Below are 27,876 nucleotides of genomic sequence, written 5' to 3'. Positions count from 1 at the left end.
AACGGATCATTTGATGCGAGAAAAACGCATCCTCGCACTGCACACGGATCACTGTTTTGTTAACATTAGTGCGATTCTCGACTGAAAAACAGACCGTTTTTTTATACGTTGTGTGTGTCCCCGGCCTAATACAAATATGCTTATCTTCCAAATTACGCTGAATGATGAATATTCCAAGGTATCAATACAATTAAGACAATTTCTAATCTTCTCAAATTATAGTTTCTGGCCATTTGGTAACATGAAAATATGCAGGAAAGTTTGTATACAAACGCACATGTACCACACAAGAGAACTGACGTCTCAATTTATAATTTGATATCAGTAATCTCAAAAATCTATTCTCTGTGTACCCTAGCAGTATAACCACAAAAGGTTTACATAGTTAGAAAAGAACCTATGATTTTTTTAGGTCTGGATTTCTATTTTAAAACATTACAAAATTGCATTCAAGCACATGCTAAAAAAAATAATATCTAAAGTGTCCTCTCCCCTCTGTACCAGTGTGTCACTGTAAACCTGTTTACTGTAAATGATATCTATAACTCTGTATGTAACCCCTTTCTCATGTACAGCACCATGGAATTAATGGTGCTATATAAATAAATAAATAATAATAATAATAATAATAATAATACATGTTATAACCAGAGGTGACCGAATCTTTAGAAATTCAAATTCACCAGGTTTGGAAGATGTTTCCCACAAATTTGATTTACGGCAAAGGCAAATCAATTCAAGAATCTTAATACTTCAAAGCCTCCTAATTGCCCAGAATATATGTATATATATGTATATATACAGTATATATATATATATATATACTATACTGGCTAGTAATGGCGGACGAACAGGGACTGTAGCAGTACATCCAGCAGCTTTCTGAGCACTCTGAAACAGGTCTTTTTGGGACCTCAAGTCACCCATGATACGGCGCTCCAACTGCTGGCATTGACACAGGGCTCATCCTTGGTCAGCTATTTTTCCGTCCACTTCTGGACTTTAGCATCTGAGCTGGAGTGGCCGGATAAAGTCCTCATCCTTGTATTTTGGAGGGTGCTGGCTGACCATGTGAATGACGCTTTGACCACTAGGGAGATTCCCGCCACACTGGAGGAGCTAATAGCTGTATCAACTCGCATCGACCTTCGTTTTAACGAGTGAAGGTTGGAGCGAGCCCAGTGTAGTCAGAGGTTTCGGCTGGCTCACACCTTCGCCATACCTCTGGATTCTCCGGTCCAGGCGTCTGAGCCACATGAGGCCATGGAGGTGTTACGAGCGGGATCTACGTCACCGGATCACTCGTGCACTCAAGGTCTGTCATGTTTACCTGTGGTCAGGACATCTTGCCTCCAGATGTTCCCAGTGATCGGGAAAACATAAGCGTCTAGTGGATGTAGGAGGTACACTAGACACGGCGATGTTTTCCTCCAAACTGTCCTTCAAAGGGACAATCACCTTTGGCCCATCCACTCTTACAGTCGAGCTTTGTGTGGATTCCAGGGCAGAGGGGAATTTTATGTCCTCTGCCTTCGCCCAACACCACACAATACCCCTGGTGATGCTCGCCAAGCAGGTGACTGTACAAGTGATGAATGGGTTGACTTTGCCCTCACAAATAGCACACCAGACCATCCCATTTACTTAATCTCCTGATGGGATGGAGACATGGATAAGCTCCCTGCTAGTCATTCCCGAGGGAATTGATGAGGTTCTGTTAGGGATACCATGGCTACACTACCACTCTGCTCATATGGAGTGGTCCTCTGGGAGAATTCTGGGATGAGTGAATCTTGTGAGGGTAGATGTCTGAGGGAGTGCGTTCAGGTTGCCACTACTGAAGTACCCACAGATCTTTCTTCTCTCCCCAAGCACTACTGGCCCTATGTAGACGTGTTCTCCAAGGGGGCTGTAGAGACCGTTCCACCCCGCCACCCCTATGACTGTCCTATTGACCTCTTGCCTGGTGCAGAGCCTCACTGGGTCGAGTCTATCCCCTATCTTTCCCGGAGACGGAGCGATGTCCCAGTACATTGAGGAGAATCTGGCAAGAGGATTCATTAGGAAGTCAGTGTCACCTGCAAGGGCGGCGTTCTTCTTCATGCAGAAGAAGAACCGAGAACTACGTCCATGCATAGATTACAGGGGTCTTAACGCAACCATTGTTAAGAACAAATACCCTCTGCCTCTGATATCTGAGCTATTCAATAGGTTGTGGAGAGCGAGGGTATTTACTAAGCTTGATCTGTGGGGTGCTTACAACCTGATTTGCATCTGTGAGGGGGATGAATGGAAGACAGCATTTAACACCAGGGATGGGCACTATGAATACCTGGTGATGCCCTTCGGGCTCTGTAATGGTCCTGCCATTTTTCAAGACTTTGTAAATGATATCTTCCGGGATATGCTCAACACCTCGGTTGTAGTCTATCTGGATGATATTCTCATCTACTCTCCAGATATAGACTCCCACCGGAGAGATGTTTGCAAAGTCTTCGACCTCCTACGGGCAAACTCCCTCTATGCCAAGTTGGAGAAGTGTGTGTTTGAGCAGGAGTCCTTGCCTTTCCTTGGCTATATCATCTCCACCCAGGAATTGGCTATGGATCCTGCCAAGCTACAGGCTGTGATGGACTGGCAGGAATCCCATTCTCTCAAAGTGGTGCAGTGCTTTATGGGGTTCATTAACTATTATCGCCAGTTCATTCCTCACTTCCCAACTTTGGTAGCTCACTTGGTAGCCCTCACCAAGAAGGGGAGCAAATCCCAAATTGTGGTCGGAGGAGGTCTCCAAGGCCTTCCTCTCTATTAAGTCTCATGGATAAACCATTTATAATGGAGGTGGATGCCTCATCCGTTGGTGCTGGAGCAGTCCTCTTCCAAAAGGAGAGAACAGCACCACTCTATATAAATGCACACCACTAATAATTAATAAAATAGGAAAACTTTTATTGATACACCATTTAAAAACAATTAAAATGGCAAAATGCCATATACCCCACACTGGCCCGCCAAAAAGGATTGTGTGTGTACTTAACACAATTATAGATAGGTACACCTGGCAGATAATACAAATAACATAATAATAATAATAATAATAATAATAATAATAATAATTTTATTTATATAGCGCCAACATATTCCGCAGCGCTTTACAACTTATAGAGGGGACTTATACAGACAACAGACATTACAGCATAACAGAAATCACAGTTCAAAACAGATACCAGGAGGAATGAGGGCCCTGCTGCTCGCAAGCTTACAATCTATGAGGAAAAGGGGAGACACAAGAGGTGGATGGTAACAATTGCTTTAGTTATTTGGACCAGCCATAGTGTAAGGCTCGGGTGTTCATGTAAAGCTGCATGAACCAGTTATCAGCCTAAGTATGTAGCAGTACAGACACAGAGTGCTATTAACTGCATAAAGTGTGAGAGAACAAATAACCAAACAATCACTGTAATCCGGTATAAAGCCGTGTGTCCATAGTCTGGTGAGAACACTTGCGCAAAGAATATATAAACATCCCCTTGAAAACACAAAGATTATATGTATATAATATACAATAAATAATGGCACCTAGTAGGAGAATAGTAATGCCCCTAGTCTAAGAATAAAGTGCAAAATGTGCTAAACCCCAAAAATGGCGGCCAACATGTAACAGCGATATAAAGAATAGAATAGTGGTGATAGAAACAAACCACTGAATGATCCTGAGGATGGTATAGTTACCACAGAAAAGGGGAACACAGATCAAAAGGTCCAGCCAGGTAGAAGTACTAAGGGCATGTACCCACAGGTGCCATGACGTCCAAATACAGGGAACTAAGCGCCAAAGGCAGAGCACAGCGTGGGGAGTGTACCCAACGCGTGTCGCCGTCACTGAGGACGGCTTCGTCAGGGGAAGGTGCAGGCAGGCAATCGCATAAAGTTTAAATACCTTATCGCGCGGTCAGGTGATGGATGGGACGCGCCTGGGAGCCGGAACCGGAAATGACGCGAAAAAGGGCGGAAACACCCGTGCTGGCAGACGTCTCTGCCAGCACTACACAATGCGCAAAAATCCGGCGTTGCGCATTGCGTGGAGGACATGTAGCACCACGGAGATTTATAAGAAGATGGAAAAAGTATAAGGACACGGTAACAGGTATCACATGAGGTATAGAGAATGCAGGCATGTCAAAAGTGAAATATATAGAGGAGATGGACCCCATATATATAACTAACTCATCAGATGGAATATAAACATAGAGAATGAATGAATAAAAAATAAGAAAAGAAACACAAGAAAATTGGGACAAAAAAATCAGACAAAACATGTAAGGAGCCACATATAAGGGAACTTCACTGGGTATGAACACATGCAAAAAAGGGGGAAGGAAAGGGGGTTAATTGTTTGAGATATAGCATAATGGTTACTGATATAACCCCTTAAGAAGAGCGCTGTCAGTAGAGATTAAATCAGTGCCCGAGACAAATGAAAGCACACAAACCTAGCAACCACCAAGGAGCCCCTTGATGAAGCCTATAGATAGAAAGATAGTAATCAAGCTGTGACCAGCAACGAACATCTCAAAGGGGTACAGAGATAGACCAGCCAAACGACCAAGCGATCGGTATAGACATGAAGACTATAAATATGTCCATTTGAAGTACCTCATTGGAGTTTACAAAACAAAAAATACTTAGTTGCAGAATATGAGAAACTTAATCAAAAATATATAAAACTTAATCCAACCAGAAAGTTTATTTTGATATTTAGTCAGCTATTTGTCAATGTCTCTCTGATTCCGCAAAAATTGCTCGGTCCATGGTATGAATATGACGTATATAATCACAAAAAGAGGGGGAGAAGGAGGAGACGCAGAACGCATCCAATGGGGCGAAGAACCAAGGTGCAGACATCAATCCATGGACAGAACGAGGATGAGAGCAGGGCCCGATGACATCTGATGAAAATGGGGCGAAGAACCAAGGTGCAGACATCAATCCATGGACAGAACGAGGATGAGAGCAGGGCCCGATGACATCTGATGAAACCATCTGAAACAGAAGATCACTTGTTAGACTCAACCCAGAAAGCCAGTGAAAAGAAGGTCCTCATTAATGCCCAAGGGGACCGTGGACCGCAATGAAAAGATCCAACGTGCCTCCACTTGTAAAAGCTTGTTCTCCAACGAGCCCCCTCTACTCGAGCCACACACCCGTTCCAAGCCCACGACTCTGGTACCTGAATATTTGCCCCCATGACATAACAAGAAATGAGCTGCCACCGTGGTAAGTAGTTTGCCCTTACAAGAATCAGCCGCTGCAGTGCTAATTGTAGAGAAATGTTTTTGTATGCGTCTGCGCAACTCTTGGGAAGTTTGTCCCACGTAGACCAGTGGGTAGGGACAGATGAGGGCATAGATGACATTCATCGTCTTACAGTTGACATAAGTCTTAAGTAAATGTTTACTTTGATCAATGGGGTTATGGAACAGGTCCCTCACAGGAATCATATATTGGCAGACATTGCAGTCACCGCAGGGAAAAGATCTGCTGTTGTTAAATCGGTCGTGAGATTTAACAACAGCGCAGGTGGTTAGTGAGCGCCCTATGCTAACTGCGAGGAGGGCTCCTAACCTACGTGACATCCTTACAAGAAGTCACTACACAAGGCCAACCTTTAAACTAAATAGGGGCATTTCATTAAAACGATCTTTTCCCTGCGGTGACTGCAATGTCTGCCAATATATGATTCCTGTGAGGGACCTGTTCCATAACCCCATTGATCAAAGTAAACATTTACTTAAGACTTATGTCAACTGTAAGACGATGAATGTCATCTATGCCCTCATCTGTCCCTGCCCACTGGTCTACGTGGGACAAACGTCCCAAGAGTTGCGCAGACGCATACAAAAACATTTCTCTACAATTAGCACTGCAGCGGCTGATTCTTGTCAGGGCAAACTACTTACCACGGTGGCAGCTCATTTCTTGTTATGTCATGGGGGCAAATATTCAGGTACCAGAGTCGTGGGCTTGGAACGGGTGTGTGGCTCGGGTAGAGGGGGCTCGTTGGAGAACAAGCTTTTACAAGTGGAGGCACGTTGGATCTTTTCATTGCGGTCCACGGTCCCCTTGGGCATTAATGAGGACCTTTTCACTGGCTTTCTGGGTTGAGTCTAACAAGTGATCTTCTGTTTCAGATGGTTTCATCAGATGTCATCGGGCCCTGCTCTCATCCTCGTTCTGTCCATGGATTGATGTCTGCACCTTGGTTCTTCGCCCCATTTTCATCAGATGTCATCGGGCCCTGCTCTCATCCTCGTTCTGTCCATGGATTGATGTCTGCACCTTGGTTCTTCGCCCCATTGGATGCGTTCTGCGTCTCCTCCTTCTCCCCCTCTTTTTGTGATTATATACGTCATATTCATACCATGGACCGAGCAATTTTTGCGGAATCAGAGAGACATTGACAAATAGCTGACTAAATATCAAAAAAAAACTTTCTGGTTGGATTAAGTTTTATATATTTTTGATTAAGTTTCTCATATTCTGCAACTAAGTATTTTTTGTTTTGTAAACTCCAATGGGGTACTTCAAATGGACATATTTATGGTCTTCATGTCTATACCGATCGCTTGGTCGTTTGGCTGGTCTATCTCTGTACCCCTTTGAGATGTTCGTTGCTGGTCACAGCTTGATTACTATCTTTCTATCTATAGGCTTCATCAAGGGGCTCCTTGGTGGTTGCTAGGTTTGTGTGCTCTCATTTGTCTCGGGCACTGATTTAATCTCTACTGACAGCCCTCTTCTTAAGGGGTTACATCAGTAACCATTATGCTATATCTCAAACAATTAACCCCCTTTCCTTCCCCCTTTTTTGCATGTGTTCATACCCAGTGAAGTTCCCTTATATGTGGCTCCTTACATGTTTTGTCTGATTTTTTTGTCCCAATTTTCTTGTGTTTCTTTTCTTATTTTTTATTCATTCATTCTCTATGTTTATATTCCATCTGATGAGTTAGTTATATATATGGGGTCCATCTCCTCTATATATTTCACTTTTGACATGCCTGCATTCTCTATACCTCATGTGATACCTGTTACCGTGTCCTTATACTTTTTCCATCTTCTTATAAATCTCCGTGGTGCTACATGTCCTCCACGCAATGCGCAACGCCGGATTTTTCCGGCGCATGCGCATTGTGTAGTGCTGGCAGAGACATCTGCCAGCACGGGTGTTTCCGCCCTTTTTCGCGTCATTTCCGGTTCCGGCTCCCAGGCGCGTCCCATCCATCACCTGACCGCGCGATAAGGTATTTAAACTTTATGCGATTGCCTGCCTGCACCTTCCCCTGATGAAGCCGTCCTCAGTGACGGCGACACGCGTTGGGTACACTCCCCACGCTGTGCTCTGCCTTTGGTGCTTAGTCCCCTGTATTTGGACGTCATGGCACCTGTGGGTACATGCCCTTAGTACTTCTACCTGGCTGGACCTTTTGATCTGTGTTCCCCTTTTCTGTGGTAACTATACCATCCTCAGGATCATTCAGTGGTTTGTTTCTATCACCACTATTCTATTCTTTATATCGCTGTTACATGTTGGCCGCCATTTTTGGGGTTTAGCACATTTTGCACTTTATTCTTAGACTAGGGGCATTACTATTCTCCTATTAGGTGCCATTATTTATTGTATATTATATACATACACTCACTGGCCACTTTATTAGGTACACCTGTCCAACTTCTTGTTAACACTTAATTTCTAATCAGCCAATCACATGGCGGCAACTCAGTGCATTTAGGCATGTAGACATGGTCAAGACAATCTCCTGCAGTTCAAACCGAGCATTAGTATGGGGAAGAAAGGTGATTTGAGTGCCTTTGAACGTGGCATGGTTGTTGGTGCCAGAAGGGCTGGTCTGAGTATTTCAGAAACTGCTGATCTACTGGGATTTTCACGCACAACCATCTCTAGGGTTTACAGAGAATGGTCCGAAAAAGAAAAAAAATCCAGTGAACGGCAGTTCTGTGGGCGGAAATGCCTTGTTGATGCCAGAGGTCAGAGGAGAATGGGCAGACTGGTTCGAGCTGATAGAAAGGCAACAGTGACTCAAATCGCCACCCGTTACAACCAAGGTAGGCCTAAGAGCATCTCTGAACGCACAGTGCGTCGAACTTTGAGGCAGATGGGATACAGCAGCAGAAGACCACACCGGGTACCACTCCTTTCAGCTAAGAACAGGAAACTGAGGCTACAATTTGTACAAGCTCATCGAAATTGGACAGTAGAAGATTGGAAAAATGTTGCTTGGTCTGATGAGTCTCGATTTCTGCTGCGACATTCGGATGGTAGGGTCAGAATTTGGCGTAAACAACATGAAAGCATGGATCCATCCTGCCTTGTATGGAGCATCTTTGGGATGTGCAGCCGACAAATCTGCGGCAACTGTGTGATGCCATCATGTCAATATGGACCAAAATCTCTGAGGAATGCTTCCAGCACCTTGTTGAATCTATGCCACGAAGAATTGAGGCAGTTCTGAAGGCAAAAGGGGGTCCAACCCGTTACTAGCATGGTGTACCTAATAAAGTGGCCGGTGAGTGTATAATCTTTGTGTTTTCAAGGGGATGTTTATATATTCTTTGCGCAAGTGTTCTCACCAGACTATGGACACACGGCTTTATACCGGATTACAGTGATTGTTTGGTTATTTGTATTATCTGCCAGGTGTACCTATCTATAATTGTGCTAAGTACACACACAATCCTTTTTGGCGGGCCAGTGTGGGGTATATGGCATTTTGCCATTTTAATTGTTTTTAAATGGTGTATCAATAAAAGTTTTCCTATTTTATTAATTATTAGTGGTGTGCATTTATATAGAGTGGTGCTGTTCTCTTTGTTTGTTGTTACCATTTTATACCATCTCTTTTGCACCCCTCACATGATTGGTATATTAATAATAGTGCGCTGGCTTTCCTTTGTTCAGCTCTTCCAAAAGGATGCTCAAGGTCGGAAGCATCATTGCTTCTTTTTCTCCAAGACCTTCACACCAGCGGAGAGGAATTATTCCATCGGGGACAGGGAGTTGCTAGTTATGAAGTTGGCCTTATCGGAGTGGAGACACCTCCTGGAGGGGACTCGTTTTCCCTTCCAAGTGTATACCGACCACAAAAATTTGGTTTATTTGCAGACTGCCCAGCGGCTAAAGTCTCGCCAGGCTAGATGGTCCTTGTTCTTCTCCCACTTCCACTTCACCCTCCATTATCTTTCCAGGGAGAAGAACATCCATGCCGATGCTCTCTCCCGCTCCGTACTGTCATCGGTAGAGGAGGAGGAGCCTCACTTATTTGTCCCTTCGGAGAGCCTGAGGACCGTGGCCCCGGTTTCGCTAGAGTCTCTGCCCCCGGGCAAAGACCTTTGTGCCATCTAATTTGCGACCAGAGGATCTCTCTTGGGCTCACTCGTCCAGGGTGGGTGGACATTTTGGGACCAAGAGGACATCTGAGCTTCTGGCGAGGACGTACTGGTGGCCGCATGTGACGTCGGAGAATATATTCAGGCGTGTGTCTTCTGTGCCAAGAATAAGTCTCCTCGACAATGGCCTGCTGGGCTACTTTACTCCCTGCTGGTGGTGAACAGGCCCTGGGAAATGGTCAGGATGGACTTTGAGGTGGGCTTACCCAAGTCCCGTAGCTGCACTATTATTTGGGTAGTCACTGACCATTTTTCCAAAATGGTGCACTTGGTGCCTCTTCCATGACTACCTTTTGCACGGGCCTTGGCGGCGTTATTGAGCACGTTTTCCACCTACACTGTATTCCAGACAAAATTGTCAGTGACCGGGGTCCCCAGTTTGCGTCTGAGTTCTGGAGAGAGCTTTGTCATCTTCTCAGCATCGAGCTGAATCTCTCTTCAGCATACCATCCCAAGAGGAATGGGTTGGTAGAGAGGAACAACCAGACCCTGGTCACATACCTGCGACATTTTGTCTCAGCCAGGCAGGATGACTGGGCATCCTTGCTACCATGGGCAGAGTTTGCGCTGATCAACGCAGTAGCCGACTCCACTGGGCAGACCCCATTCCTCCTTAATTACGGCCAGCATCCGCGGGTTCCTGCACCCATGCCTGTGTCTTCCGCCGACTCCAGGGTGGCAGACTGGGCTGTGGAGGCACATGACATTTGGGACCGCATACAGGATGCTATCCGAGCCTCCAAGGAGAGAATGAAAATACAGAAAAATCTTTAAATGAGAAGGTGTGTCCAAACTTTTGGTCTGTACTGTATATGTATATATATCATAACACTCTGAAGACATGAGGACTGTACTGAACCCCTTTGAAGTTTTTTAATACTGTAGAAACATAGCCATGTAATGGTAAGCGGTAGCAACCAACAAACTGTTTTAACCCTTAAAGCCCCATGATGGATACAGGGGACTTTAAGGGATTAGGTGTCAGGGACATTGGAGGAAGCCCAGAAGCACAGCTCGCTTCACTCACAGCAATTGCTGACTATATTTTATAGTTAACAACTGGATCTAAGAGCAGTGATTGATATGCATGCTGTTAACTAGGGTTGAGCGACTTTTACTTTTTTAGGATCGAGTCGAGTTTCGCGAAATCGGCCGATTATGGCGCTAAGTCGGGGATCGACCAAAACCCAATGTAAATTAATTGGGGAGCATCTCTCTCTCTCTCTCTCTCGCTACATCCCAAACGGTAAGATGGCGGTTATACCCCCTGTGACGCCGCAGAAAGCAAGCCGGAACCAATGTTATCGCGCTGCCCACACTCCTTCATTGGCTGAAAAATGGTGGGGAAAGCGTCATATGAAATGCGACTTTGGCGCGAAGATCGCCGGCCGATCCCACAGTGGGATCGGGTCCAGTTTCATGAAACCCAACTTTGCTGAAAGTCGGCAATTTTTGAAAATGTCCGATCCGTTTCGCTCAACCCTACTGTTAACTATTACTATTAACCACTTAAATTGCACTTTCAATCGCATTCCAGCCAGGACTTTAGTTCAGGTATCTATTGGCTTCCCTGCTGGTGTGACTGAGCCTTGACACTCGCATGGGGATGAACAATCCAAGGGAGATGTTCAACTTGCACACCACGGGTTCCTATACCACAATTTGTACTATCACATGTGAGGAGGGCCAGAGTGCGGAAGTGGAAGATTAGGTGCTGGACAATTAAGTCACTAATTCAACCTGGGAAGGTGACATGCAGAGCAGGGACAGCAGCGCATAGGGGGAGGGATCTACACCACTATAACAGGCAGGAAGATGCAGGGGGTGGCCAGAGAGAGAAGGCAGGTAACTGTTCCCCAGAGCACCCACATGCAGCAAGTTCCCAGGCCAAGGGATAATGCAGCGCCCCAGAGTCCTGGTCATTTCAGTACTGATGCTCCGTCGCTAAGGGGGGCTATGGTACGTCTGATGGCACTGAAGGGGTTCACCTGACCAGGTATCACAGACACCAATACACTTCACAGTCTGGCCTCCAGGGGGAGCTAAGGGTGCTATGTATTAGGCCACTCCTCACAGTCTGGTAAAACTGGGGGTTAGACAGGAAGTTAGACAGAAGCTGACTGGGAATCGAACAGGCAACATCCTGTGGCAGAGGGTGTTGCGGGGAGAGACTCAGGGGGGTCCCTGTCAGGGGTGGGATCCTGACAGAGGCCTAGCGAACAGAGAGAACGTTACGGGACCGCGCCTGCACCTGATCGCGGCGGTACCCTAAGAAAGGATAAGAAGCGAGGTTTATTGTGCTGAGTGAGAAACGAGATCAACGCAACAAGGAGAAACACCAGTAGGAGTCGTGCTGTAAGACAAGGCAACATCCTACTGAGACGCGCAGCCGGTGGCCGGAACGCCGAGGAAGTATAGAGCTCCAGGCCTAACTTCAAACCTACGGCAGGACAGTCAGCTATAGGCGGGCTGTCTCACACAAATCACCTATGAAGACACAGGGGGCAACAACAGGAGAAGGGCGACACTAGGGTCCAGGAAGAGCTCCGAGCCTACCCATCATACGGGTGCGTCCTAGCCATATCATCTGGGGGACGAAGAAAAACATCAGAATCGAGTTGTGAGGGAACTTCAGAAACAGACACAACAGTTGTGGGGACTATCCCGTAAGCACAGCAGGGGAGGACCACAACACACAAGCACTAGAAGGTAGGCACAGATTTCCACCTGCAAAGGGAACTCTGGAGGTGCCATCGGACCGGCCGGACTTGCGCAGCCCGGTTAACCGTATTCCGGACTGAGGATCCTGAAGCCTTCAGTAAAGAGGTAAAGAGACTGCAACCTGGTGTCCTCGTTATTTACTGCGACCTGCACCGCACCATAACATCACCCCCAAACCTCCACATTCATTGTACGCCCCTCAGCAGGGTCACGGGCCGGGTCTAGCCACCGTGACAACCCCAGAGCAGAGACTCAGAGGCCCGGTACCGGGTACCCCTCGGCCCTGCGGCAGTGGGGGCGCTACAATAAGTGTTCCCCAGTCTGTAGCTTTTTTAAAGAAAGTGCAGACAATAAAAGAACGGTCATTTGCAACATATGCCATACCAAGATCAGCAGCGCCTGACCACTACAAGCTTGACCATCACAAGTATGCTCAGGTACCCGACTAGGTGGGATGAAGATTTTGGTATACAATCAGTGTCTGCAGGTGACACCACGGACTCTTTCCCTGTGCTATGTGCTTGCAATCCCTTGTACATGACACAGGCGCGGATGCCTCCTGTTTTGCACTTGTCATTGCACTTTTACAAGCACCATGAGCAACCACATCCAATTCTTTGACCCAGCGCAGCATTTTGTTGTCCCTACCCCAGCCTTGCAATGCAAATGAAAATACCCAGACATCCATCCACAGGCCCAAATACTAAACGTGCACATATCCAGACTGCTTGCACTGGAAATGTTGCCGTTTAGACTTGTGGACACTGAGGCTTTCCGCAACTTCATGGCGTCGACTACTCCTCGGTACTCAGTCCCTAGCCACCATTATTTTTCCCAGTGTGCCACCCCCATCTTACACCAGTTCCCTGATGGGTGAATATTGTGGAGGGCGGGACTGAGTCAGACCCTGAGTCAACAAGCAGCACATCGATGCAAAGTTGTTGAAAGCTATAGCAGACAAGACAGACCTGTGGCCAGGGGCTGGCTGGCACTTTTCAGCCTGGGGGGCAATCACAAGCCAGTGGACCTCGAGTTGCAGTGGCCCTCCTTTTTCCTGCTTATCTCTGGCCATTGCATTAAAGCAGCAGAGATAACAGGCTTTAAACCAGGCTGGTACATAGATATTGGATATACAATATGATGTCCCCACTGCCTCCTATATATAGTATGAGGTTTTACATTTTTCTATATACCGTATACTATAGCTCCCCACAAATAGTACGGTATATAGTATGATGGTCCCCACAGCCCCACATATATAGTATATACAGTGGTATGGCCCCAGTTCCCACCATAAATATAGTACGATGGCACCAGTTGCCTATATATCTAGTATGATGGCCCCAGTTCTCCCCGCATATCTAGTATGATGGTCCCAGTTATCTCCATATATATAGTATGATGGCCCCAGTTCTCCATATTAAAAATAATGACGTTTATACTCACCTCATCTTGATTCCCGGCACTGCAGCCTCCATTTTCTCTTCCAGTCCGCAGAGCAGATTGAGGCAATAATGTCATCGTGCCACCTGCGTGAGCATACTGAAGTCTCAGGAAGCTGCGGTCTACAGCTTATGAGACAGACCAGGGCTTCCACTAGAAATTTCGAGGCCCCATACTGGCAACATTTTCGGGTTCCCTTGAGACTCCGCCCAGGCTCCATACCAGCTGTGCCTCCACGTCCCACCACCCACTCTTGGAAAAACTCTACTCCACCACATCATCACCGATCAGATATTAACAGTTCCCATCAAACACCAGATCACATTCATAACCAGCAGCTTTTGTTCAGGCCAAAATAATTTTTAAGCTGACACCACAACATGGTAGAATCTTTTGGCCTGGCCCTACTCTACTCTAAACTATTAAAAAAATATATATTTTTATGCATTTCTCTTTAAGGGAATGAGTGACATGCATTTACATTTTTTTTAAACAACCATTAATACCTCATGCAAGGGACAAATATTGTCACACCATGACAAGACCACATATTGCCATCACATAGTGACTGAATAATACCACATACAAGGAACAAATACCGCCACACCATGGCCAGACCACATATTACCACCACAAAGTGACTGAATACTACAATACTGATCATTTTAAAAAAAGCACAATACTGTCATTGTATACAGGAACTCTGTATTTACTGTCAGTGTACAGCTAATACAGTGATCACTGGTGACATTATACACAGGAGCTCTGTATATAGTGTCAGTGCACAGGTAATACAGGGATCACCAGTGACATTATACACAGATGCTCTATGTAAAGTGTCAGTGTACAGGTAATACAGTGATCACCACTGCCAGTGACATTATACACAGAAGCTCTGTATATAGTATACAGTGTATAGTGTCAGTGTACAGGTAACACACTGACTCACTACTGACATTTCTAGCTGAAGTCCTTCATCTTTGCTTTTCTGACCACCATCACTTCCAGCCAGGACTCGTTTCTGCATAAAATTACAGTTACCTAGAGCACCGCTTCCAGAGCACATTCGGCTGGGGCCATAGTCATTGCCTGCATAGGTGTCTGCTTAAGCATGCCCCGGCCACCCGCATCTCATAGATAAAGTCCCACTGCCTTACTTGCTTTGTTTCCTGGGGGCTCCCTAATTTTGCATTACATACACGTCTTTATACAGGAAAGAATGTTTCCTAACATTTTTTCCTGTGAAATCCATTTTATCTTCGTTTTTTATGTTTTATTGTCAGTCAGTAAAAGTGTAGTAATACTCTCACAACATTGTTCTCCCCTGCGACCTGGGATTCAGAGATGTGTTCAGGCGTCTTCACCATGCTGTTCCCATTCTATTTGAGCACTGTTTCCATCCATTTAAGCAATTTTCCTGCCTCCCCAACTCTCCTATTAGGGTGTTTTGGACAAAATGCTCAAGTTTCCCATTGACTTCTACTCATTACTCGAGTCAAGCCCGTCCAATTGTCCAACCTGCTCTATTCGAATACTGGGCATGCAGGCATTTTAGTGCTCAATCATTACTACTGAGGATTACTGTTCTGAGTTCAGACACTTTGCTGGGGAGAGAGTAAGGGTACTGTCACACAGTGCCATTTTGGTCGCTACGACGGTACGATTCGTGACGTTCTAGCGATATCGTTACGATATCGCAGTGTCTGACACGCAGCAGCGATCAGGGACCCTGCTGAGAATCGTACGTTGTAGCAGATCGTTTGGAACTTTCTTTCGTCGCTTGATCACCCGCTGACATCGCTGGATCGTTGTGTGTGACAGCGATCCAGCGATGTGTTCGCTTGTAACCAGGGTAAACATCGGGTAACTAAGCGCAGGGCCGCGCTTAGTAACCCGATGTTTACCCTGGTTACCAGCGTAAACGTAAAAAAAACAAACAGTACATACTCACATTCCGGTGTCTGTCCTCCGGCGTCTCAGCTTCTCTGCACTGTGAGCGCCGGCCAGCCAGAAAGCGAGCACAGCGGTGACGTCTGACGTCACCGCTCTGCTTTCCGGCCGCTGTGCTTACACAGTGCAGAGAAGCTGAGACGCCGGGGGACAGACACCGGAATGTGAGTATGTACTGTTTTTTTTTTTTACGTTTACGCTGGTAACCAGGGTAAACATCGGGTTACTAAGCGCGGCACGACATTACCTCACTCTAAAGGGTGATTTGATGCTTGGAAGCAGGAAGAGGTCCCCATGCTAGGTAATACACAGCATGCATCACAATTCCAGCTCCAGGCTAGAAGGGGGAGCTCTAGACCCTACTTCAGGGGAGCTGCTCTCTCTGGTCAGGAGGAGGAGTCAGTTTTAGGCAGTTAGGAAGTTAGTTGGAGGAGTGGAGAGAGATGAGCGGAGACAAGGGCTCTGGGGAATTGCAGCTGTGTCAGGGCTGACCCTGGAGTGGAGCACTGACAAGAAGGACGCCAGAGTCCTTGGCTGTGCGGGTGCTGTGTTTGCCCCGACAGCCGAATCTGGAGGGCAGAGGATTGAAAGCTCTCTGGCCACACTGAACGCCCGGAGGCACCGCAGCAGACCAAGAGCCCAGGGCTGCTAGTGAACAGGCAGTGCCCGTGATAGGCTCGTGCTGTCTGCCATACAGGTCGAAGTCAACATGCGGGAGAGGGCCGCATCTAGCTACAGGCAGCAGAGACCTGAAAATAGAGTGCAACAGGAAGGTCTCCAACCTCACCTGGCAAGGTGGACCTCCTGAATGCTTCCAGGCTAGCCGGACTCCTGCTGTCATCTGTAACTGGTACCCCGGACTGCATGTTCATCTACCAAGAAGTAAAGGTAAAGAATACTGCACTTTTCTGCATCCCTTGCTTATTCTCTGCACCACAGCGTTCACCACCACTTGAACTGACTGTTATATCTGCCCTGGGGCTCCGCTCTATCCTTGGGGAACTGTACCACCTTTGCTGCATCACCATCGGCCCCAGTGGACCTGAACCACAGCGTCGGCCATTCCTTGCCTAACACCATGGGTGGCATCACAAATCAATCCCATATAACTTTTCCCCTTGCATTTTTATTGGACGCCCAGGGCCACGGAGTCGGGTCATGGCGCAGTGACCTCCCCCAAAGAACTGTCTGACCCGGTTCCAAGTACCCCACGGCTCTGGTGGGCATCGCATAAGCTCTCTCTTTCTCCTGTAAATTTCAAGCTGCTATTGGCAATGAGGTTCCCTCTCTCCTCTCCCACATGTGAGTTTTATGAGCAATTACAAGTTTTCTGTAATGCTCGCGCCCTGACTGGTTGGCGCGAGCATGGTGGATGTGGCCCCACTGTGCCACAAACCAGACTTCCCTGGAAGGGGTGTGACTAAGCAGCTTCCTTGGTGTTCACTGTAGCCTCTGATGGTGAGGTCAGGCTTGTGTGGCAGGTAGCTGCCAGGCAGAGGTGTAACTACAACATGTGCAGCGGATGCAATCGCACCCAGGCTCTGGAGCCTAGGGTACACTAAAATTCCCTTTGGACTATAGATAAATACTAATGCTTTTAAAGATTTAATATATTTTTGGGTCCCGTTGGAGCTTTCGCAACGGGGCCCATGAGTTTCAAGTTACGGCACTGCTGCCAGGTACCACTCCAGGGTAGAGTCTGGCTGTGGCTGCTGATCCCGCCGGGGGACAGAGCACTGACAGGCAGGTGGACACGGTTGAGACAGTGACAGGCAGGCGGGCACAGCAGAGACACAGGCAGGCAGGCGGCTACGGCTGAGATGGTGGCAGACAGGCAGGCACGGCTGAGACGGTGGCAGGCAGGAACTGACTCAAGAAGGACAGGAACACGGACAGGTGCAAGTGGAATATGGAAACAGGTAGGGACTTGTTCAGACTGTAAGGACAAAGACCCAGGAGGTGCGAAACGAGAGCAAAGCAGAAGTGCAAGGAGCAGAGCCAGGCAGAACCGCAAGGAGCGGAGCAGGGCAGAACTGCAAGGAGCGGCACAGGGCAGAACCGCAAGGAGCGGAGCAGGGCAGAACCACAAGGAGCAGAGCAGGGCAGAACCGCAAGGAACGGAGCAGGGCAGAACCGCAAGGAGAGGAGCAGGGCAGAACCGCAAGGAGCAGAGCAGGGTAGAATCGCAAAGAGTGAAGCAGACTAGAACTGAAAGGAGCGGTGCAGAGCTGTGCACAAGGAGCAGAGCAGGGTAGAACCGCAAGGAGTGGTGCAGGGCAGAGCTGAAAAGAGCAGTGCAGGACAGAATGCAAGGTGCGGAGCGGCAGATCGAGAGCAAAGCGGAGCGGCAGAGCGAGAGCAAAGTGGAGCCGCAGAGCAAGAGGAGAGCAGAGCCACAGAGCGACAGGAGAGCAGAGCGGAACCGCAGAGCGAGAGCAGCGCAGTAACCGCGGAGAAGACACAAGAATACACACAGCAGGGAAAGGCAGCCACTGACACAGAAACAGACAGATATAGGTTAGGACTGAGTTCAGACACGATCAGGTACAGGGACAGGATCTAGGATACAAGAATAGGACACAGTACAGGCAAGGATGGACATGGAAAGAGATACTGTACAAGGACACTGGCCAGAGTATGCAGCACTCAGGGAGGCGGAACATAGGACACAATGCGCAAGGTAACAGTTCTGGGAATGCAGCCCCCAGAGAAGGCAGAAATAAGACTGGACCTGGCATCTCAGGAGCAAGACACTGACTGAGGGAAATAGTTGCTCAGGCATTCCCCTAAGGGTGGGAATGCCTTAAGTAGCTGAGGCCTCTTGGCCATTGGCCAGGAACACCTTAGGAAGGTGCACACTGACTCTATGAGGACCAGGATTTGCCGACACCGCCCCCCTATGCACACAAGCAGGAAGCATGCACAGAGCAGGCAGGAGACATGAGGCACACAGCATGGAGCAGGCAAAAGACAAAACTCACAGCATGGCCTGGAGTAGTGAGTAAATTGGTGTGTAAGGCAGGTGGGGATGGGAGGCCATGCAGTTGGAGCGCCCCCAGACGCAGGGCCGTGGGGTACTCGGTACCGGGCCTCTCAGTCTCAGTTCTGGGGTTGTCACGGTGGCTAGACCCAGTCCGTTGGCACTGCTAAGGGGCGTCCAATGAAAGGTGTGATGAGGGTGCGTGGTGCAGGTTGCGATGAATAACCTAGGACACAGGGTTGCAGTCTCTTTACTTCTTTACTGAAGGCTTCAGGATCCGCAATCCAGAGTACTGCTAATAGGGCTGGCTGAGACCGGCTGGTCCGAAGGCACATCCAGAGTTTCTTTTGCAGGTGGAAATCAGTGCCTACCTTCTAGCGCCTGTGTGTTGTAGTACCTCCCTGCTGAGCACCACGGGATAGTCCTCACAACTGTTGTGTCTGTTTCTGATGTTCTTTCTCACAACTTGTATCTGTTCTGATGTTCTTTCTCCGTCCCCCAGATGATATGGCTAGGACGCACCAGTATGACGGGTAGGCCTGGAGTTCTTCCGGGACCCTAGCGTCGCCCCTCTCCCACAATTGCCCCCTATGTCTGCTTAGGTGATTTAGGTGAGACAGACAACCTATAATCAACTGTCCTGCCGCTGTTTGAAGTAATGCTTGGAGCCCAATACTTCCTCTGCGTTCCGGCCACCGGCTACGCGCCTCAGTAGGATGTTGCCACGATCTTAAGGCACGACTCCTACTGGTTTATCTCCTTTTTGCTGCGATCTCGTTTCTCACTTCTCCACAATAAACCTCGCTTCATTTCCTTTCTTAGGATGCCACCGCAACGGGTGCAGGCGCGGCTCCATAACGTTCTGTTCTTTTCGCTAGGCCTCTGTCAGGATCCCACCCCTGACAGGGACCCCCCTGAATCTTCCCCCTGCAACACCCTCTGCCACAGGATGTTGCCTGGATCCAACCCAGTCAGCTTCTGACTAACTTCCTATCCGGCCCCCAGTTTTACCAGATTGTGAGGAGTGGCCTAATACATAGAACCCTTTCCTCCCCCTGGTGGCCAGAGTGTGAAGTGTAATGTGTGACTGTGATACCTGGTCAGGTGAACTCCTTTAGTGCCATCAGACGTACAATCACTCCCCTTAGTGGCGGAGCGTCAGTACTGCAACGACCAGGACTCTGGGGCACTGTACAGTGATGCCGGCAGGGTTGCTACATTTTCCAGTATTGAAATGTATTTACTGCAAATCAAATTTTGGGTGAAAATTCAGCAAAGTCAGCAAATTCAAATTTTAAAAGATCTGCTCATCTTTAATAGTACAATTAAAAAAAACAAATCCATCAAGTGCAACTGAGAGTTGGAAAAGGAGTATGGGTGTATGCATAATATGTGATCAGTCTGCTCTTTATAACATAACTTTTTCTCTCCTGAACTCAAGAGTTGATTAACTAGATTAGTGGTTCCCATCTTCGGTCCTCACAATACCCACAGGTCATGTTTTTCAGGATTTCTATAGCGTTGCACTGGTGAGAGAATTTCTGATGCCTTATTGATACTTTCATCACCTGTGCAATGCTAAGGAAATCCTGAAAACATGACATGTTGGGGGCCATGATGACTAGATGTTAGGACTGGCGGAATGCACCAAATAATATTTAGAGAGGATATGAGGTGCGTTCACAGTCCGGGGTCCACCGTGCGGAAAGGACACCTGCTGCTCGGTGATGGCGGTATAATGTGAATACACACATGGGTTAGCTTCACCCGGTATGAAGGAAGCGAACCCTGTTGCATCACAGGGCGCAAGTAAAGGGTCACAGAACTCTGTCCCATACACGGGGAAAGAGTTCCTCTAAACCTCTTACGCTTGACACCGTTACTGTGGTGTCAGGGGTAGAACTGAACTATTAGTAATAATTTATCGCACAAGAGTGCATACAACGCCGCTCTGGCGGACACCACTAACCACCCTAACCAGGGCCCGGAAAGAGCACTAAGCACACAGCGCCGCACTGGTGGTTGCTGCTGAGAGATGCATAATTGTACACTGGATGTGCAGAGTAGCACTGTCTGGCGCTAGGTAGCTTCCACCATTCGCGAGCAGGCAACAACACTAGGGATGGGAATGATTCGGAGCTTTCATCCATCGACAGGCATTCATCTACACACACACACAAATAAATCAATTTACACTAGCGCATGGGCGAGTGGCCATGCAAACCTTTTATAGCAGTAGCGCTCCAGGACCTTCCTGATGGTCCAATAGGAGCCGCAACAGGACCTGAGCATGTGACCTCCCCGACCTGCTTGCTGCTGATCAGTGCTGGCTACAAAGGCAGAGCCTGGAAAGGCAGCAGTAACCATTCACACAGTATCAGCTTGAGCCAGACGCTGGGACTGACATCTCCGCTGAGCAGGTTCCACTGCGGTTGGAAGGGAATGGGAGACCGCAGCGAACATGGTTCGAGATTGCAGCTGCGGGAACTCAACACTTAACACTGGAATTTGGGAAACACTGGACTAAATCAACAGTCTGAACAAGAATTTTACACATGAGCATTAATATTTAGGTAATTTTCTTCTAAAAAATGCTTCAAAGCCTTTTTTTAAAATCATTGATGATTTACAATATGACCAGTTCCAGGGGTAAGCCGTACCCCAAATCAAATAGTAAGAAAAAGAGTCAGCACACTCTTCAATTGCATAGAATAAGTGCAAGCAGCAAAATATCCCGGTCCAGTGATCATTTACATCTGAGAAAAAATTAATTCTGCAGCTTTCCAGACAGTGTTCCCATTGGAGATTACATGTTCTGGGTGATGTGGCACCTTTTCTTGTTGTAAGTGACAATAAGATAATGGATGGACTGTGAATATAGGGAGCCTGAACCACTCACACAAGAAAGGATGGAGCCAAAGACCATGTGACCACATCATCTGCACGATGTAGCAGAGGTGAAGGGCTGTAGGGCAAGATCCTTCAGGCTCCTTTAGTCAATGTTGTATCTTTAGCTGCCAAGAGTGAAGATCTTCTACTCTCAATGGTCTCCAGTCCACTTCTGAGTGTGATGTAAGAGCAGACTAGAGCTTTGAGCAGGTGGACTGGCTATTCTTCTATGACCTGCCCCAGTAACAAGATGTTTCCTCCTCAGGTTCTCCATTTTTCCTAAGTCTTCACTATGTGGAAATTTGAAAATAGCAGTGGATTCTAAAACCCTCAAGCATGTCATGGACTGATAGATGACATCAATAGGCATTAAGTAATGCACTGTAATTCAGCCTGCTGCTCATTCATTCACAGACCCAGATCACATTTATTGATGCCATTCAGTAGCCATTGTCCTGCTCTAACAGCATACAAAGTATGTAATATGTCCTTCTGCTGGTCATCTCTCTCTCATCATTCATCTCCAAACATTAACCCACATCGGTGGCTCTGTAGAATTAAATGATTCAATCCTGCCATCATGGTAGTATTTGGTGCCAGTTACCTTTGAAGAATCCCTAACAATCAGTGGATTTCCCAGGGTTATTTGTGCCCTAACATTACTCTAGTTCTGGCGCTTTTCCTCAAGTCAAGGGTCCGAAAAATCAGTTAAGAATGTAAAGACTGCTTATATTGAAGAATGCTTTATAAGAAATAACTGAGAATTAAATGGTAAAATGACTTGTAAGGCTAAGCACCTACTAAACATCTTAAAGACTTAGTAGGCATTGTGCAACAGTTTTGTCAGCAGATCCTAAAACTATGATCCAGAGACATTCAGGAACTGATTTTTTTTCTGCAAACTAGAGAAAGCCATCACATACTAAGTTATAATTCCCAAGTGACTTCTTCTAAAAAAAAATAAAAAAATGCAGCTTTAAAATTTGTAAAAATGTATTTTAATTTCATTAAGTGCATTGTGTGTTTTCTACAGCCTTTATAGCTGTAAGCGGAAAAAGCAATTATTAACACCTTTGCAACATAGGAGTCATTTATTAATTTGACTCTAATTCAGCCCCTTGAAGCATTAAGGAATTTTTAATGTATAAAAGCCAAATTTAATCTTACACACTTTTTAAAGCTCAAAATATTCCACATTTAATTTCTTGCAGATGAGCAAGGAGGCAATTAGTGGAATATGCTCGTCACTGGGGAGCTGTTGATCAAATTACGTTTCTTTCTAAGGAATAAATGCAAGACAGAAATGAATATGTTTTTCCCCTGAATGTCATGCAAATGTCTTTCCAGGGTGATTGTAATGGATGAAGTCAAATATTTCAAAAGAAAAGCAGATATGGAACATTTACCGTATATACTCGAGTATAAGCCGAGATTTTCAGCCCAAATTTTTGGGCTGAAAGTGCCCCTCTCGGCTTATACTCGAGTCACGGTCGGCGGGTGAGGGGGAGAGGGCGCTGAGGCATACTTACCTGCTTCCGGGGCTCCTGGCGCTCCCCCTGCCCGTCCCACGGTCTCCGGGTGCCGCAGCTCTTCCTCTGTCAGCGGTCACGTGGGACCGCTCATTAGAGAAATGAATAGGCGGCTCCGCCCCTATGGGAGTGGATCCCATAGGGGCGGAGCCGCCTATTCATTTCTCTAATGAGCGGTTCCACGTGACCGCTGACAGAGGAAGAGCTGCGGCACCGAAGACCAGCTGTCTGGGGGAAGGAGCGGGACGCCGGGAGCAGGTAAGTATCGCACATTCACCTGTCCGCGTTCCACACGCCGGGCACCGCTCTGTCTTCCCAGCGTCTCTCTCTCTGCAGTGACTGTTCAGGTCAGAGGGCGCGATGACGCATATAGTGTGCTTGCCGCCCTTTGCCTGATCAGTCAGTGCGGAGAGACGCCGGGACGGGACGCTGAGGAGCTGCAAGCAAGAGAGGTGAGCATGTGTTTTATTATTTTTATTGCAGCAGCAGCAGCAATGGCACAGCTTTCTATGGTACATCTATGGGGCAATAATGAACGGTGCAGAGCACTATATGGCACAGCTATGGGGCAATAATGAATGGTGCAGAGCACTATATGGCACAGCTATGGGGCAATTATGAACGGTGCAGAGCACTATATGGCCCAGCTATGGGGCAATAATGAATGGTGCAGAGCACTATATGGCACAGCTATGGGGCAATTCTGAACGGTGCAGAGCACTATATGGCACAGCTATGGGGCAATAATGAATGGTGCAGAGCACTATATGGTACATCTATGGGGCAATAATGAACGGTGCAGAGCACTATATGGCACAGCTATGGGGCAATTATGAACGGTGCAGAGCACTATATGGCACAGCTATGGGGCAATAATGAACGGTGCAGAGCACTATATGGCACAGCTATGGGGCAATAATGAACGGTGCAGAGCACTATATGGCACAGCTATGGGGCAATTATGAACGGTGCAGAGCACTATATGGCACAGCTATGGGGCAATTATGAACGGTGCAGAGCACTATATGGCCCAGCTATGGGGCAATAATGAACGGTGCAGAGCACTATATGGCACAGCTATGGGGCAATTCTGAACGGTGCAGAGCACTATATGGCACAGCTATGGGGCAATAATGAACGGTGCAGAGCACTATGTGGCACAGCTATGGGGCAATAATGAACGGTGCAGAGCACTATATGGCACAGCTATGGGGCAATTATGAACGGTGCAGAGCACTATATGGCCCAGCTATGGGGCAATAATGAACGGTGCAGAGCACTATATGGCACAGCTATGGGGCAATTCTGAACGGTGCAGAGCACTATATGGCACAGCTATGGGGCAATAATGAACGGTGCAGAGCACTATGTGGCACAGCTATGGGGCAATAATGAACGGTGCAGAGCACTATATGGCACAGCTATGGGGCAATTATGAACGGTGCAGAGCACTATATGGCACAGCTATGGGGCAATAATGAACGGTGCAGAGCACTATATGGCACAGCTTTCTATGGTACAGCTATGGGGCAATAATGAATGGTGCAGAGCACTATATGGCACAGCTATGGGGCCATAATGAACGGTATGGAGCATCTATTTTTATTTTTGAAATTCACCGGTAGCTGCTGCATTTTCCACCCTAGGCTTATACTCGAGTCAATAAGTTTTCCCAGTTTTTTGTGGCAAAATTAGGGGGGTCGGCTTATACTCGGGTCGGCTTATACTCGAGTATATACGGTAACTTTTACTATAGATTTACCTAACAGCCATTAGAATTAGATTTCTACCTTTTAGTTCAAGGCTACAAAATCCATTTTCATATACTCTATTAGGTAATTAAATGGTTTTTCTCAGTTCTTCTAGTTTTAGCCCATAGACTCAGTGTTGCATAAAATAACTACCATAACTGATTTTTACTTGCGCACCTTGGCTCTAGTCTTACCTCTAGTCTATGCCAAACCAAATAAATGAGCTGGACTATAAGCTGATATACATGCAAAATGTAAGAGCATGTTCACACTGTGGCCACTTCACAGACAAACAAAATGAGCATATACCCTACAGCAAGTACCATAGTTTTCGGACTATAAGAAGCACCGGACCACAAGACGCAAGTCCGAAAAATACGGTAAATAGTAATAGTACTTGCAAATAACAAAAGTTACTAAGTTAACAATATTTTGATTAAAAAGAAGAGCATAAAAGCCATCCCACCACATCAAAGTGTGCTCATCTGGACAGCCCTAACCTGCATCTAGCATTAAAACCTTACAATGTGTCAAATAATGTCAATGGAAATAAAGGCAGAGCACGACAGGGCCCCAGCTGAGACACCCATGAATAGAAAGCTGTACAGGTGAAATATCTAGCTCAGAATGGGGGGGTCACGCTCCTTGCTTGTATAAAGCACAACCTCTATGCCATTGCTCCTGTATTTGTTAATTGACTGCAGTCTTGACGTCATGTTAGTAGCACTGCAGCCAGTCACAGAACTCAGCAGTTCAGCCAATGTAAATGGCACTAACTACTGAGATCTGTAATTGTCTGCAATTGCTGACATAACATCACCACTGCAGTCAATCAATAAAGACTGTAGCCGAGGCAGCAAGAAAATGCTGGTAGAGGGTATGTAGAGCTCAGCTTCTTATTTTATACATCACTGACATCTAGGGGTAAGGTTTCTCCTTGTGCAAAATGACATGCCTGGTAAGCCAGTGAAAGGAGGCTTGAAAATTAAGGCACGTAGCTGCTAAAAATAGTTGAAAGAAGACAACTTCTTTAATTCTTTAATATAATGCAGGGGGTACTTTGATTAGTGTCTTTATCACTTCAAAGTGCTTCATTACTAAGAGTGGTTCTTGATTTGGAGGACATGTTCTGTCCTGCATTACACACACAACCCAATAATTTAAACTCACTTTGATTCCTGTTAAATGTCACCTGTAGGGTTGAGCGACTTTCATTTTTTTAAGATCGAGTCGGGTTTTGCGAAACCCGACTTTGTCCAAAGTCGAGTCGAGTGAAGTCGGCCGATTATCGCGAAAAGTCGGGGATCGACCGAAACATGAAACCCAATGCAAGTCAATGGGGAAGCATAGTCGGCAGTGAGTGGAGGCCAGGAAAACACCTACAGTGCCCATTTTAATGCCAAAAACATCCATTCTTGTTTCTGAAGCTTGTCAATCTTAATTAACTTTATAATAATAGTTGGGCATTGGAAATTGGGGGTCATTTGGCAAAAGTTGTGGGGGGTAGGGCTGGTTAAAGGTTTTAGTGGGCCCAGGAAACGTGGACTACGTCACGGCGGTGGAGCAGTGAGAAGTAAGTATTTCAACTTTGCAAGTGCTGTGATCCTGAGCAAGCAGGGAGGCCCACTCCTTCGCATTGGCACTGGCACAGGGCCCCTCAAAGTACGGTGGTGTGTTTGCACGGCGGGGGCGCCTCCCACCGGCAGCGACACTTTTGCGTACTCTGAGGGGCCCTGTGCCTGTGACGTCGCCAACGAGTATTCCCCCCTACCTGTTGAAGAAACCTGCACTTTCATCTGCACCTTCCTCTTTGTCCCTGTGTAAGGTGGTATAGTATGCGGGAAGGGGAACCTGACTTTCAGCAGGGTCAGATTGTGGCTGTTTAGCGTGCAAGGGGAATGTAGTGGTCTGGGTCAAAGTACCACATGACTCATCTAGCACCGGCTGGGCAATGGGCAGGATGAGGCGAAAACACTGATATAGGCCCAAATAAAAAAGTGGGTAAAATGCAGGTCAAAATTGGTAACAGGACTAACCAGGTGGCATTGCTTAGTTCAGTGGAGTAGAAAACCCAGGAACGGCAGACAGACACCATTAGTAGGGCCGAACCACACTAGTAGGCCCTATGCAGTTTAATATTACAAATGAAGGCCGAAAGCCTGAAGATTAAAGGTCAGGAAAATAACACAGGACAACACCAAGGTGCGGCACACACCGTTACTAGGCCCAACCAAAGTAGTAGGCCAACTGCAGTTTAATTATTTAAAATGTAAGCCGAAAGCCTGAACATTGAAGGTCGGGACAACAAAACAGGAGAAAACCCAGTAGCGCCAGACACCGTTTTAAGGGCCCAACCACTCATTTTAAAAACAACTACTTAACGAGAGCTTTAAGATTGAAGCTCAGCTTTATACAGTGGAGGACAACACCATGGAGCGGCACACACCGTTAGTAGGCCCCGACCACCAATTTTTACCAACAAATACTTAATGAGAGCCTGAAGGTTGAAGCTCAGATTTATACAGTGGAGGACAACACCAGGGAGCGGCACACACCATTAGTAGGCCCCAACCACCAATTTTTACCAACAAATACTTAATGAGAGCCAGAAGGTTGAAGCTCAGCTTTATACAGTGGAGGACAACACCAGGGAGCGGCACACACCATTAGTAGGGCCCAACCAAAGTTGAAGGCCAAATGCAGTTTAATATCTGCTACTATAGGCCGAAAGCCAAAAGGTTGAAGCTCAGCTTTATACAGTGGAGGACAACACCAGGGAGCGGCAGACACCGTTAGTAGGCCCCAACCACCAATTTTTACCAACAAATACTTAATGAGAGCCAGAAGGTTGCAGCTCAGACAAGGAAACCTGGAGGAGAACACCCAGGAGGAGGAGAACACCCAGGAGGAGGAGAACACCCAGGAGCGTCAGACACCGTTAGTAGGCCCCAACCACCAATTTTTACCAACAAATACTTAATGAGAGCCTGATGGTTGAAGCTCAGATTTATACAGTGGAGGACAACACCAGGGAGCGGCACACACCATTAGTAGGCCCCAACCACCAATTTTTACCAACAAATACTTAATGAGAGCCAGAAGGTTGAAGCTCAGCTTTATACAGTGGAGGACAACACCAGGGAGC

This window comes from Ranitomeya variabilis, chromosome 7 (assembly GCF_051348905.1).
Source record: "Ranitomeya variabilis isolate aRanVar5 chromosome 7, aRanVar5.hap1, whole genome shotgun sequence".
Classification (NCBI taxonomy): Eukaryota; Metazoa; Chordata; class Amphibia; order Anura; family Dendrobatidae; genus Ranitomeya; species Ranitomeya variabilis.
The sequence above is the reverse complement of the archived record's forward strand: the minus strand, read 5'-3'. Positions refer to the sequence as shown.